This window comes from Charadrius vociferus, unplaced genomic scaffold (assembly GCF_000708025.1).
Source record: "Charadrius vociferus isolate BGI_N301 unplaced genomic scaffold, ASM70802v2 scaffold398, whole genome shotgun sequence".
In the NCBI taxonomy this organism is placed as follows: domain Eukaryota; kingdom Metazoa; phylum Chordata; class Aves; order Charadriiformes; family Charadriidae; genus Charadrius; species Charadrius vociferus.
This window is the reverse complement of record NW_009649571.1, coordinates 1,044,472-1,055,769: the sequence shown is the minus strand read 5'-3', so window position 1 is coordinate 1,055,769 and position 11,298 is coordinate 1,044,472. Positions and strand designations below refer to the sequence as shown.

Genomic DNA, 11,298 nt, shown 5'->3' with positions numbered 1-11,298 from the left:
TGCCGGGGCTCGGCGGGAAGGGTCGGGGGGCTCGGGGAGGGTCTGCCTGGGGAGGGGGAGGCAAATTGTATGGGGGCTGGGGGGGTACTGCTGCAGCCCGGACCAGCTGGGTGGTTACGGAGCAGAGGGAGCCAGGCTCTTCTCCAAGATGCAAAGAGCACAAGGTGCAGCAAAGGGAACTCCACTTGCACACGAGGAAAAAATGCTTCCTTGGAAGAGTCGTCTTCAATCCAGTAGGTATGTTAATTAGATCAATAAATACCCCAGCATCCTCCTGAGCTGCTATCCTGGGCTTAGAAAGGGGGAACTTGATGTTGGGACTGGCTTTGACATTGGGCAGCTGACAGGAGGCTGACAGGTCCCTCGGAGTTCAAGAGCGGCTCAGAGAGGTTCCAGCACAGAAAACAGAGGACTTGGATCCCCTCTGTGCGGAGAAGATAAATCAGGGTAAGGCCAAGTTTGGGCTCTTTGAGCATGCCAGCTGGCTGGAAAAGTGAGGCAGAGAAGTAACGCTTGATTTAGTCCGAAGAATTGCTGAGATTCAAGAGGTGACTGTAGAAAAGCCACCTGACATGTAGACCTAGTCAGAGACTTCTAGGAGAGGCAGCAACCCGAAATACCCACCATAGTACTGAGTAATTGAAAAGGGAAGAGGGCATCCCGCTGAAATAGAGCATCTAGCTGAAGTAAAAGGAGCGACTAAGAGGGTGAATTCAGACAGGGTGAATTGACTGAAGACCTGACATGAACGGTTCAGGTAGATATATATATACATATGACCTATTGGAAACCTGCTGTAGGAGAAGAATGCCAGTGTGGTTACGCAGGAGACTGAACACAACAGCTGGAAGTGAACAGACACCCCTTGGAGAGGGACAGGCTGCGAGTCCTGTCTGAATGGTTTCCCCATTCAGAAGAAAACAGCAACTGGCAAGTGATGGATCAAGTCAAAACAAGGCAGATCAGAGGGGGATTTTTCAAGAGTGACTTACTAAGGGCATAAAAGCACTTAATAAATACATCCGCTGCACAGAACCAGACACTTGATGAGTGGTTTGGGGTCCAGCAGACCAATGAGTCCCAGCACTGTGCTGGGCAAATCTATGAGACACTGCTGCGAACGTTGAGAGACACAGGAATGAACGTGTTCTGTTGAGGAAGAGTCAGCACCCTTTTTGCACAGAGAAGTCACACCTCACAAATAGATCTGAGGAGGCAGCAAACAGGTGAACAGGTTCTTACTTTGTTCACTTGGCTTTTCAAGACACTTCCTCTAAGGTATGTCAGTCCTTAAATAATCCTGAAATAGCAGGGGGGATCCACTCTGCTTTTGTAATCAGAGAGAAGATAGGAACCAAGGAAAAGGAATAGATGCTCAGCTGTTACAGCAGAGAGTGGTATGCATTTATTTCCACAGAACTTGGGAAATGGGATAAGCAGGTGTCTAAATCATCTGATTTAAGATGACTCTAAATTATTCACTATGGTAAAATGTAAAGTTGACCATGAACTACTGCAAAAGAAGCCTTACAAATCTCAGTGACTGGCAGGCAAAGAGCAGTGTCTGCCATGCATGTGGCGGAGACCCACAGGAGAGGGTTAGCTGTTAATCAGCACTCAGAAAGAGATCTGCTCGTTACTCAACTTGGTCTGTGACTACATCTTCTCACTGGTCCGTGCTGCTCGAAAGGACAAATGCAATGTTAGGAATAATTAGTATTAATGCTTTTGTAGGCATGATGATCTAAGCGTATAAAAGAGGCGAGGTCCATAGAGGACAATAATATTTTCTATTAGATGAGCTGATACAGCTGGAAAAAAGTTGACAACCTTTCAAGCATAATAACTCTCCTTCAAGAATAATTAGGAATGTAATTGGGAACAGAGTAAAAAACCAGCTACTCATGTTTGGTCTACTGCAAGGTACATGTAATGGTGGCCACCTCGCCTTGCATGGAGTAAACCTAGAGGAGATACAGAGAAAGGAGGAGAGTGATGTGGAGCAGGGAGTGGCATGAATACAGTAGACTTGAAGCCTTGGAAATCCGAAGGTGACTTTACTGATCCATTACCAGTCCCTGAAGTAGACAGGGCTTTGTGTCAATCTAGCATTTTCCTTTTAAGCTCATATTTGACCCCTTTTCCAAGTTTGAAGGAATTTATCAGTGGGCAGAACTGGGTCAAGTGAAAAGGAAATCAGAAAATGAAAGGACAAATGGAAAACAAGGGGAGCCCCAGGGTGCTGCTGCATAAACCCAGCAGCAATAGATACATGGCTTGGTACAAGAACTAGTCGGCCAAAGCCTTTCTGAACACTTACCCCCTTTGTTCTGCTCTTTTCCCCCAGGTATCTTTCTTTCAAGACATCTTATGAGTGCAAACAGGAGGGCCAAAGCTCCCACAGCTTTCATGGTGGGACATAAGGAGTGCATCCCCTGATGAAGCATTCACCACGACTGATGAAGCACCAAGAGTTACTCAGGGCACATCTGGTGTGGCACTGTGGGAACCTCTACTTCCCCGGGCATGGGTTGGGGCAGGGGACAGAAATGAAACAGCCCTTGATATATGGAGGCTGCCCAGAAGCTATGGGTGTTAGAAACTGAGTGCAAGAGGCACTTACAGATGGATATAATGGGCCCAGGACAGGGCGCTGGGAGTTCCTGAGGGCAGTGATGGCAGGAGCACCCGGGAGCTTGTTGAGTAATACAGAACCTCCACACACATGGAGGGTGTGTGGTTCTACCTTGTGTCCGCCTGCTTTTGGGGGTGCCTGGCTCAAGGGTGTGGGGGGTGGGCAGTACTGGGATGAAGGGAAAATCAAGTGCAATGCAGAGATTTCCTCCTCATTAACTTCTCAGGCAAAGCTGGGCAATGACCTGCAGGGGACCATCCCAAGGCAGCTGGGAAGCAGAAAAGGGGGAAGGTAGGACATTTGAGTTCAAGAAGCAGCAAATGTTTCTGTAAATTTTATGAACAGAGTATAATTAAGCATTGGTGACATTGGTAACTGTGGCTTTTGCAGGCTATTATCTCTGTATTTATTTTTGGGATATACTGAGAGCCTTTTGACTGGTACGTAGCAACCTTAGCTATACTGAAGCATTTGTTTGGGGTTTGAATTAGTGCATATGGTTAGAGATGCTGAACACCTTTCACCGTGTACAAAACACCAATTACAAAGACTTCTGAGTTTGCTGAACTAACCGCCTAAGGCTGAAATGCTTCACTCCCCGGGTTTGACACCTACAGGAGCAGTGATCATGGTAGAGAGGATTCATCTGCTTCAAGAGGTTGACCACATGAAGCTTAACTCTATAGAAAAGCGAGTAAAGGAGAAACGTGGTGTTTAGCCAGTATTAGAAATCCTCGGACTGGCTGGGACTTTCTAGCACATCTCTGCACTAGATCAGGGCTGGGGCTTGAAGTGAAGACTGGAATGGGAAGTAAAGGCAATTCACGGGATTGCAGGGGGAGGATGAAGCCTTCGAGAACTGGGTTGTTGGCTATAAAACCTCTCAATGCAGTTTTTCACCAGACAGATAACTCTACCTGTGTGTTCATCTTTCCAGGAAGCCCACCTTGAGACTGTGTCTCGCTTTCCAGATGTGCTGACTTGTAAGTACATTATAGATACCTTCAGGGAAGGAGATGAGATAACAACAGTGCTTTCTTCAAAACCAGTGCTGTTTAGCCTTGTCTTATGGTGGTTTTATTTATTTTTAGGCTGGTTGCATAATAGAACTTGTGCAATCAGTCTTTCTATCTGTCCTTGGCAACAAGGTTTTGATCTTCTAGCAAATATCAATCACACATGACAGAAGAGCACAGCTCTCGAGGGGGTGTGTTTGCTGTCACATTCCTCTGCGCTGGGTTTTGCGTTTGAGCCCTAACCCACCAATTATCTGTTCTGGTGCGTGTTGGAGCACACCCCGGCTCCGCACTCCAGCCTGCCAGCTGGCTCCCGGGGTGAGGCATGTCAAGTGCAGCAGAAAGTCTGGTGCCACTCGTCTCCTGCCCCTACATGCCATATTGACACAACTGAGCCAGCTCTGGCTTTGTCTAGCTTGCTCAGCATCCTCCAAAGCTACTCCTGAGGCCACATGCCACTCATTTATCATGTTTGGTGTCTTTGAAAGCCACATCTGGCAGGTTGGAAAGCAGCCCTCTTAATTTTTCTGTTCTCCCAAAGCTGGGAGCACTCACATGGGAGCTGCACAGGCTGGAGAGCCCCTGGAGCAAGTTAAATATTCGCAAAGACCTGAAAATTTCGCAGCAGCAGCATGAAGTACTGAGAGTACCGAGGTGTCCTTGGCACTGTTCACTACAGGGGGGCAGATCCACATCTGGTTGGGGCAGCGCAGAGCTGGGCCCCAGGCTGTGAGGGGGACTCTGGGCACTGTGGTGGGCTCCAGGGAGGGGGACAGGAGGCTTGGGGATGCACTCAAAGGGGTTGGTTCAGCTGGTGAAATGTTTGCTGCCTCTACCCAAACGCAGGTTTCAGAGTTGGGAACTCTTGCATGTTTCTGCACCCATCACTGTGAAGACAAGGTCCTGTCTTTGAGGACACCTGTCTCTGGAAGGGTTTCAAGTTCCAGAGTGCCTCATTGACACCTGACACCCTTTCCTTCTCTCTTTTCAGCTTCATCACAGCCCAAAGACGTTGGTCATGCCCAGGGCCCTCAGTCTCCGCTTGATAGGGCACCTCTGCCTACCAACGAAGCCTGTAACCTCCTGGACTCTCCTGGGGAGACACACCCACCTGGAGAAGTTCTTATGTCCCCTTTCCTAGGGAATTTGTCCCCTCCAACATGCCTCCAGCCTCTTCAAACAGTGGGACCATTTATGCATGAGCAAGGTGCTGCACAGGCACACCCCACCACGTCTTGCAGTGAGCAGGGCTGCAGGTTATTGGTGCAACAGCAGACTCTGGTGTCCCAGTGTCCCCAGAGAGTCCCTGGAGATACAGGAAGTGAACCTGACAGCCCTGGATGCCAGCTCTACCTTGCGAAACAAGGCAGCCGCATCCCAACAGCAAGCTTTCCCACGGACACCCACACTGTTGGACCGAGCTCCAGCGTGGCGGGCTGTGCATGTTGGGGAGCACCAAGGGCTGCATGGCAGCTGATGTTCCCCAGTGTGCTCCATCTCCAGCCACCCTGCACCGGTGGCTGCGTCACCGCATTACCTGTGGCCAGGCTCCAGCATCCTCCGAGGTGAAGATGTGCAGGAAGCCCCCAAGCAGTGACTGATCTCTCTCTGAGCTCCTTTCCAGCCTCTGCTATGCAGCAGTCCCACGGGACTGGAAGTCCCTGAGGACAAGTTGTTCCATCTCCTGGGACACAATGTGCAGGCAGCTGAAGCCCAGTCACCTCTTGGCTGGGTTTCCAGCAGAAAAATTGGAATTTTGTCAAAATGAAAGTATCCCTACAGAGCATTTCAAACATGTGAATGCTGGTTTTCCCTTAGAAAATGTTTTCAGTGGAAATTCCCACCCTCTCCTATTGCACATCTGACTGTGCGTTTCTGTGCATTCAGTCCCTTCTGATTTCACAGAAGCTGTTTCTGTGTTTCTCACCATCTTTGCCTCTGGCCATTGATGTTCCATGTCCCATCATCTTGCCAGTCACCTGAGTATCTCCCTGCCCACTCAGGACCTCTTGGTACCCAAAAGCCAGACTGACTGCTTGTGTCCTGTTTTAACTCCCCTCAGCCCTATGAGTCCCCAGCTGCCCTGGATGAAGAAAAGCGCTGGTGGATGGTGTGAATGCTCCTGCGCATGGGTGATGCAGTAACCTGACAGCGGAGAGGGAGAGACACTTCAATTCTTACCACTTGGAATAGGATGCTGCTGCAGCTTCTTTCTCTGATGACAAGGACTCCAGAGGTGACATACACTGTGCTCGGGAGGGTGGCAAAGGTCCCGGGAGCCCTAGGTCTTGTGCCCTGTAGGGAGAGCTGAGCAAAGGCAACACAGATGCCCATAGCAGACTGCTTTGTGCTGCACCAGTGCTGTGCTGCTGCCCCCCCCAGCCACATCTGAATTGCAAAGCAGGCTGGGCTGGGTCTCTCTTGGCTGAGAAAGCATTTAGGGAGAGCATGAGACCTGCTTAGGGACTGCAGTCCAGCCTGGGTATCATCTGGAAGAGAGGTGGAGACAGAGCCAGAACATACAACAGCAACAACCCAATCCAAATGGCTGCTCAGACAGTTTCACCTTGATCTCCACCCCATTGCTCCCTGCAGCCCCCTCCCCCCCCCCCATAGAAATAACCCCTTTGGGCACCTCGCTCTTTGCAGACACCAACCGTTGCCTGTCAGTCTGGCTGGATGGCAGATGTCATGACAAGGATGTCCTCCTGCTGTGTCCCAGCTGTTCACATAAATCCCATTCCCCAGTGGACTGACAGTGGGGAACGCACTGCACCGGGTGGTGAAGAGCTGTGGGCATCTCATGCACCCCCTTCTTTGTCCATTTTCCCTGCCCGCTGTCTGCCACCACCTGCTGCCCGCTTCCACCTCACAGTGGGGTTAGTGCCGTTCTCTGTCCCCGTCCCAGGCCATCCGTGTGTTGGTCATATGGCAGAGAGCCACCAGGGGCAGGTTTCCTCTGCCTGGAGGGTCCCCAGTGCATGGCACTTCCCCAGGATGTGTCCAGATGCCTGAGCAATAGGAACAGGAGATGTGATGAAACTGGGCAGAAGGATCTGGCCATGGCATGGAGACTGTGAGGAGGGGAGGGTTGCAGGGCATCAGGGAAGCTTTCTTCCAAATTCAACACCCTGCCTGCCCCGGCTGTGCTGGAGCTGCCTTGCACTGAGGGACCGACTCTGGAAACAGCTTCTCCAGTGCCCATAGCCCCTGGGGAAAACATCTGCGCAGAGGCAGTCGTCTGTCAATGCTCCTGGTAGGCAGCGTCTGATACCGCAGGCAGCGTCTGATATCGCAGGCAGCACGCTCCGACTTCATCCACACTCACCTCTTCTGCAGCAGCTCATTAAGAATTTTTCCTTTGAGTATTCTCAGGGGACCTTTGCTCCATTTTTTTTCAGCCTCTTTGTAAAGAACGTGATCCCCTGATCTGTGGGCAGCTTTCCCACCCAGGGTGCCCCAGTGCTTCCTATGGAGGCTCAAGCCATTGCTGATTCCTGCTCTGACCCCTCAGGGGCGCATTCAAGGACAACACTGCCTCCTTTTTAGTTTGAAATTCATGATCTCTGCACCCCTGGTCAATATTAGGGACGACCTTTCCAGTCAATGTTTCCACTGCCTCCGCAGTCCTGTCCTAAGGGCAGGACCAACAATATTTGCTTCTTCTTACACGGCTCTGCACTGACTGTCTTAAAATATGTTTCAGCACTCTGCTTATCAAAGAATCCAAATTATTTGGCATCATTATTTGCTATCTCAGATTTTATTATCAATGAATCCTTCCAGAGCAATGGCAGACATACTGAAGTACCAGCCTCATCTCAAACCCTTAATACCTGTAGGAATACCCCCGTCCCATTGCAGTTCTTCACTAACAACCACTCTTAAAGATCGGCCATGGCCACTCAGTATGTGCTTTACTTTAGTTTTATAGCTTAGCTTATCCACTCCTGTGTCTTGCAGCTGCATGTAAACTGCATTTCCATAGCCTGTGTTATAGCCTTGTGGTTACTGCTAGCAATTAAATTTTAACTTTATCTCCAGCATGACCTGGCCAGGCTGGAGAGCTGGGCAGAGAAGAACCTAATGAGGTTCAACATAAGCAAGTGCAAGGTCCTGCACCTGGGGAGGAAGAATGCTAGGCACCAGTATAGGTTAGGGGTGGACCTGCTGGGAAGTAGTTCTGAGGAGAAGGATCTGGGGGTCCTGATAGACAGTAAATTATCCATGACCCAGCAATGTGCCCTTGTTGCCAGGAGGGCCAATGGAATCCTGGGCTGCATAGGGAAGAGTGTGGCCAGTAGGTCGAGGGAGGTCATTCTCCCCCTCTACTCTGCACTGGTGAGGCCACAACTGGAATATTGTGTCCAGTTTTGGGCTCCACAGTTCAAGAGAGACAGGGAACTACTGGAGAGAGTCCAGTGTAGGACAACTAAGACGATCGAGGGATTGGAGCATCTCCCTTATTAGGAAAGTCTGAGAGCGCTGGGACTCTTTAGCCTGGAGAAGAGAAGGCTGAGGGGAGACCTTATTATGGCATACAAGTATCTGAAGGGTGGGTTGAAGGAGGATGGAGCCAGACTCTTTTCAGTGGTTCCCAGTGACAGGACGAGGGGCAATGGGCACAAGTTGGAACACAGGAAGTTCTGTTCCAACACACGGAAAAACTTCTTTACAGTTCGGGTTGCAGAGCAGTGGCACAGGCTGCCCAGGGAGGGGGTGGAGTCCCCTTCTCTGGAGGTTTTCAAGACCTGCCTGGATGCAGTCCTGAGGAATGTGCTCTGGGCAGTCCTGCTTTAGCAGGGCAGTTGGACTAGATGATCTCTAGAGGTCCCTTCCAACTCTGAAAATTCCATGATTCCATGATTCCGTGAAAGATTTTAGTTTGTTCGGCAGCTCCATGATGACTGGCACAAATCACATATTCCTAACGCTTAATTTCCTGATTTACAAAATTCCATATTAGTTTTTCCACCACTGGGACTGATGTCTTACCCCAAGGCAGATGAAATTTCCAGCTGGGTTCAGTGCTGCTCCCCCAAAGTCTCTAGGTTTTACACTGACTTACTCTGGCCACTGGAAGAATTACACCATTCACAGGCAATGGGACACCACACAGACATCAGTCCCTACTCTTGTCCGACTCCCCGGCATCCAGAAGGTGCCAGACATAAAGAGTGGGATCACACTATGCACATGTTAATCGCTAACAGGCAATTGTGTTAAGTTCTTGTGCCAAACCATGGCTAAGAAGGTTGCCATGATATGCCAGGAGGCAGTGACAGGAAAAGCAAAGACCTTTGCTCGCTACAGAGTCCTCACAAGGATGAGTTGGTGGATGCAGTTGTACCCGCCATTTACACAGCTTCCGCCCCGGGAGAACCCTGCATGCACCCATTGCCTTCAGATGATCAAAGAGCCTGGAGACACAGCAAGTGTGGAAGTCGTGCAGTGACAACGTCTGTGCTGGCTGAGCCCAGCTGCTGGAGGTTGTGATCTGGGCTGTTCCTGATGCCAGGACAACACAGCCCGGTGGGAGGCATGACCTGAGAGGGAAGCAGGCATTCCTCAGATCTCTGCAATGGTGCCAGAACAAGAGTCTCTGGAGACAAAAACCAAATGGAGGCACAGAGGGAAGAGCCTGACTCCTGAGTATGATCATCTGAGACTCCTGGGCAACACAGGAGAGGCTCAGTAACTGCACTCCTTTTTGTCCCTACAGGGAACAGCAGATAATAAGGAGGAAAGACCTTTTATACTCCAATGTGAGCACGCCAAATAATGTTTCAAAGCCTCCCTTTTTCCTTTGCCTTCTCTGCTAAGTCCCCTGCTGTGGCCAGGACTTGCCTTTCTGCTGTTCCACCACCATCACACCCACCAGGGTAAGGGTCTGCATAGCCCACTCCAGAACAGTTTCTTCCCAAACAGCCTCCTGCAAATGTAGTTTGTAGTCAGAGGATGGGATGAAGTCAAATGTGTGCAGTCTAAGGGTATGGATAGAACTCTAACTTGCACCTTGTGTCCCTCCAAGACAGTACTTAGGCCCCTCGGGGTGGACAGAGCCACACCACACAAGTGTGGAGACACATGTCCATGCGTGGAGGAGTTTGAATGACACAGTGAGACTGAAAAGGGTAAAGCATGCCAGGAAGTCTGTGCTGAGAGCACAGCAGGATCAGTGTGGAGCTCCATGCAAAGCACTGCAAGAGTTAAGGCGAGGTGGGGCCATTTTCCTTCTCTCGCCGAGTGCGTCATAACCTCTGTGGGTATCATTGCTTTCCCAAGCAATGTCCGCAGCTTTTCTCAGAGGGACTCACAGCTGGAAGGGTGGTGTGTAGCACACAAGCCCCTCATATGCTGAGACCCTGCGGCATTACACAACGGCCATTTTGCTTCTGCAGCTTCTTCCGAGTGCATGTGGGCAACGTGGGACACAGACAAAATGGTTTCCATGGCAACTTGCACTTCAGAGATGCCAGTGAGAAAATTTGCGTTGGGGAAAGAAAATTCTCCTTCAACTCACGTTGCAAGCAAGCACGGAGGTGGGCTGCGGCAATACCCTAGAAATGGCTGATGTAAAAATATCTCTGGTGATTTTTCTTCTGCAGTGCTCAGCCTGCCCTTCTTGGCTGGCGTACAGTGGGCTGGCTGATGGCATTTGTCCCATGCAGTTACAAAGCAACACCCTGTCGCTATCTGCAACCCCTTTGTTTTCTCTAAAAAAGGCCAAAGCGCCAGCCCTGGGGAGCAATGTGCTGTTGTGGCCACCTCACCCCTCTAGCCCTGGAACAGGAGAGACATGGTCCAGGAGTGAAACTCAATCCCTTTCAGCCATGGAGCTGGACTGTCCTCCAGATGTTGGCCACCAGCTGCTGTACCTCCATTTCCTTTGGGGAAGCTAATGGTAGCCCAGGGGCAGAGAGAACCCCAAGAAATTTCCCCAGCAGACAAATCTAAAAGTCATATCCTGGAGTAATGGAGGAAAGTGGCCAGCTGCCATGTGAGCTAATGTCTGGAAGAGTGGGGGGGCTGTCTGGAGAAACAGAGTGAAGCCAAGAAGCCAGGTTTAGTGTCTGCTTAACATCTCTGCCTAAGAGGTGTGTTGGTCAAGGGAGGGTTCTCCAGCACTAGAGTGAACACAGACCCTGGTGTCGTGCATGTCACAAGCAACTCTCTCCAGCCAGGGCCAGGGAAGTGTGTTGTTCAGAGATGCTGCATAACAGGGAATACTTGTTCTGGAGAACAAGTCCTGAAGACCCTGATTTATAGGATCATAGAATCATGGAATGGTTAGAGCTGGAAGGGACCTTAAAGGTCATCTTGTTTCAACCCCTCTGCCATGGGCAGGGACACCTTCCACTAGACCATTTACCCCCAATCTGGTGTGATTTATGCCTAGAGAAGACCTTGGTTTACCCAATATCTGGCATGATTATGCCTCCCAAGCAAGGGGGATACCCAGACACCGAATGGACAATGCGGATGGAAAGGACGGAGCGGGAACCCCAGGTGGTGCACTGCACTGCAGCCGGAGCCTCAGCCGCAGACGAGCTCTGACCCCCTTCACCAGCGACACTTCCCAGCGGTGCAGGAGCCATCCCCCGGCCCCGCAGCCGCCCTCCCCGGGTCCCGGCGGTGCGGGGCACG

The 11,298-nt window shown here is 50.7% G+C and overlaps 1 protein-coding gene across 1 annotated transcript in view; it reads right to left on the bottom strand.

The window, feature by feature from the left end:
- LOC104291118 (cholesterol desaturase daf-36-like) overlaps nt 1-11,298 on the bottom strand; it is a 26,372-nt gene that overhangs the window by 14,153 nt on the left and 921 nt on the right. The gene's annotated exons all lie outside the window — the stretch shown is intronic.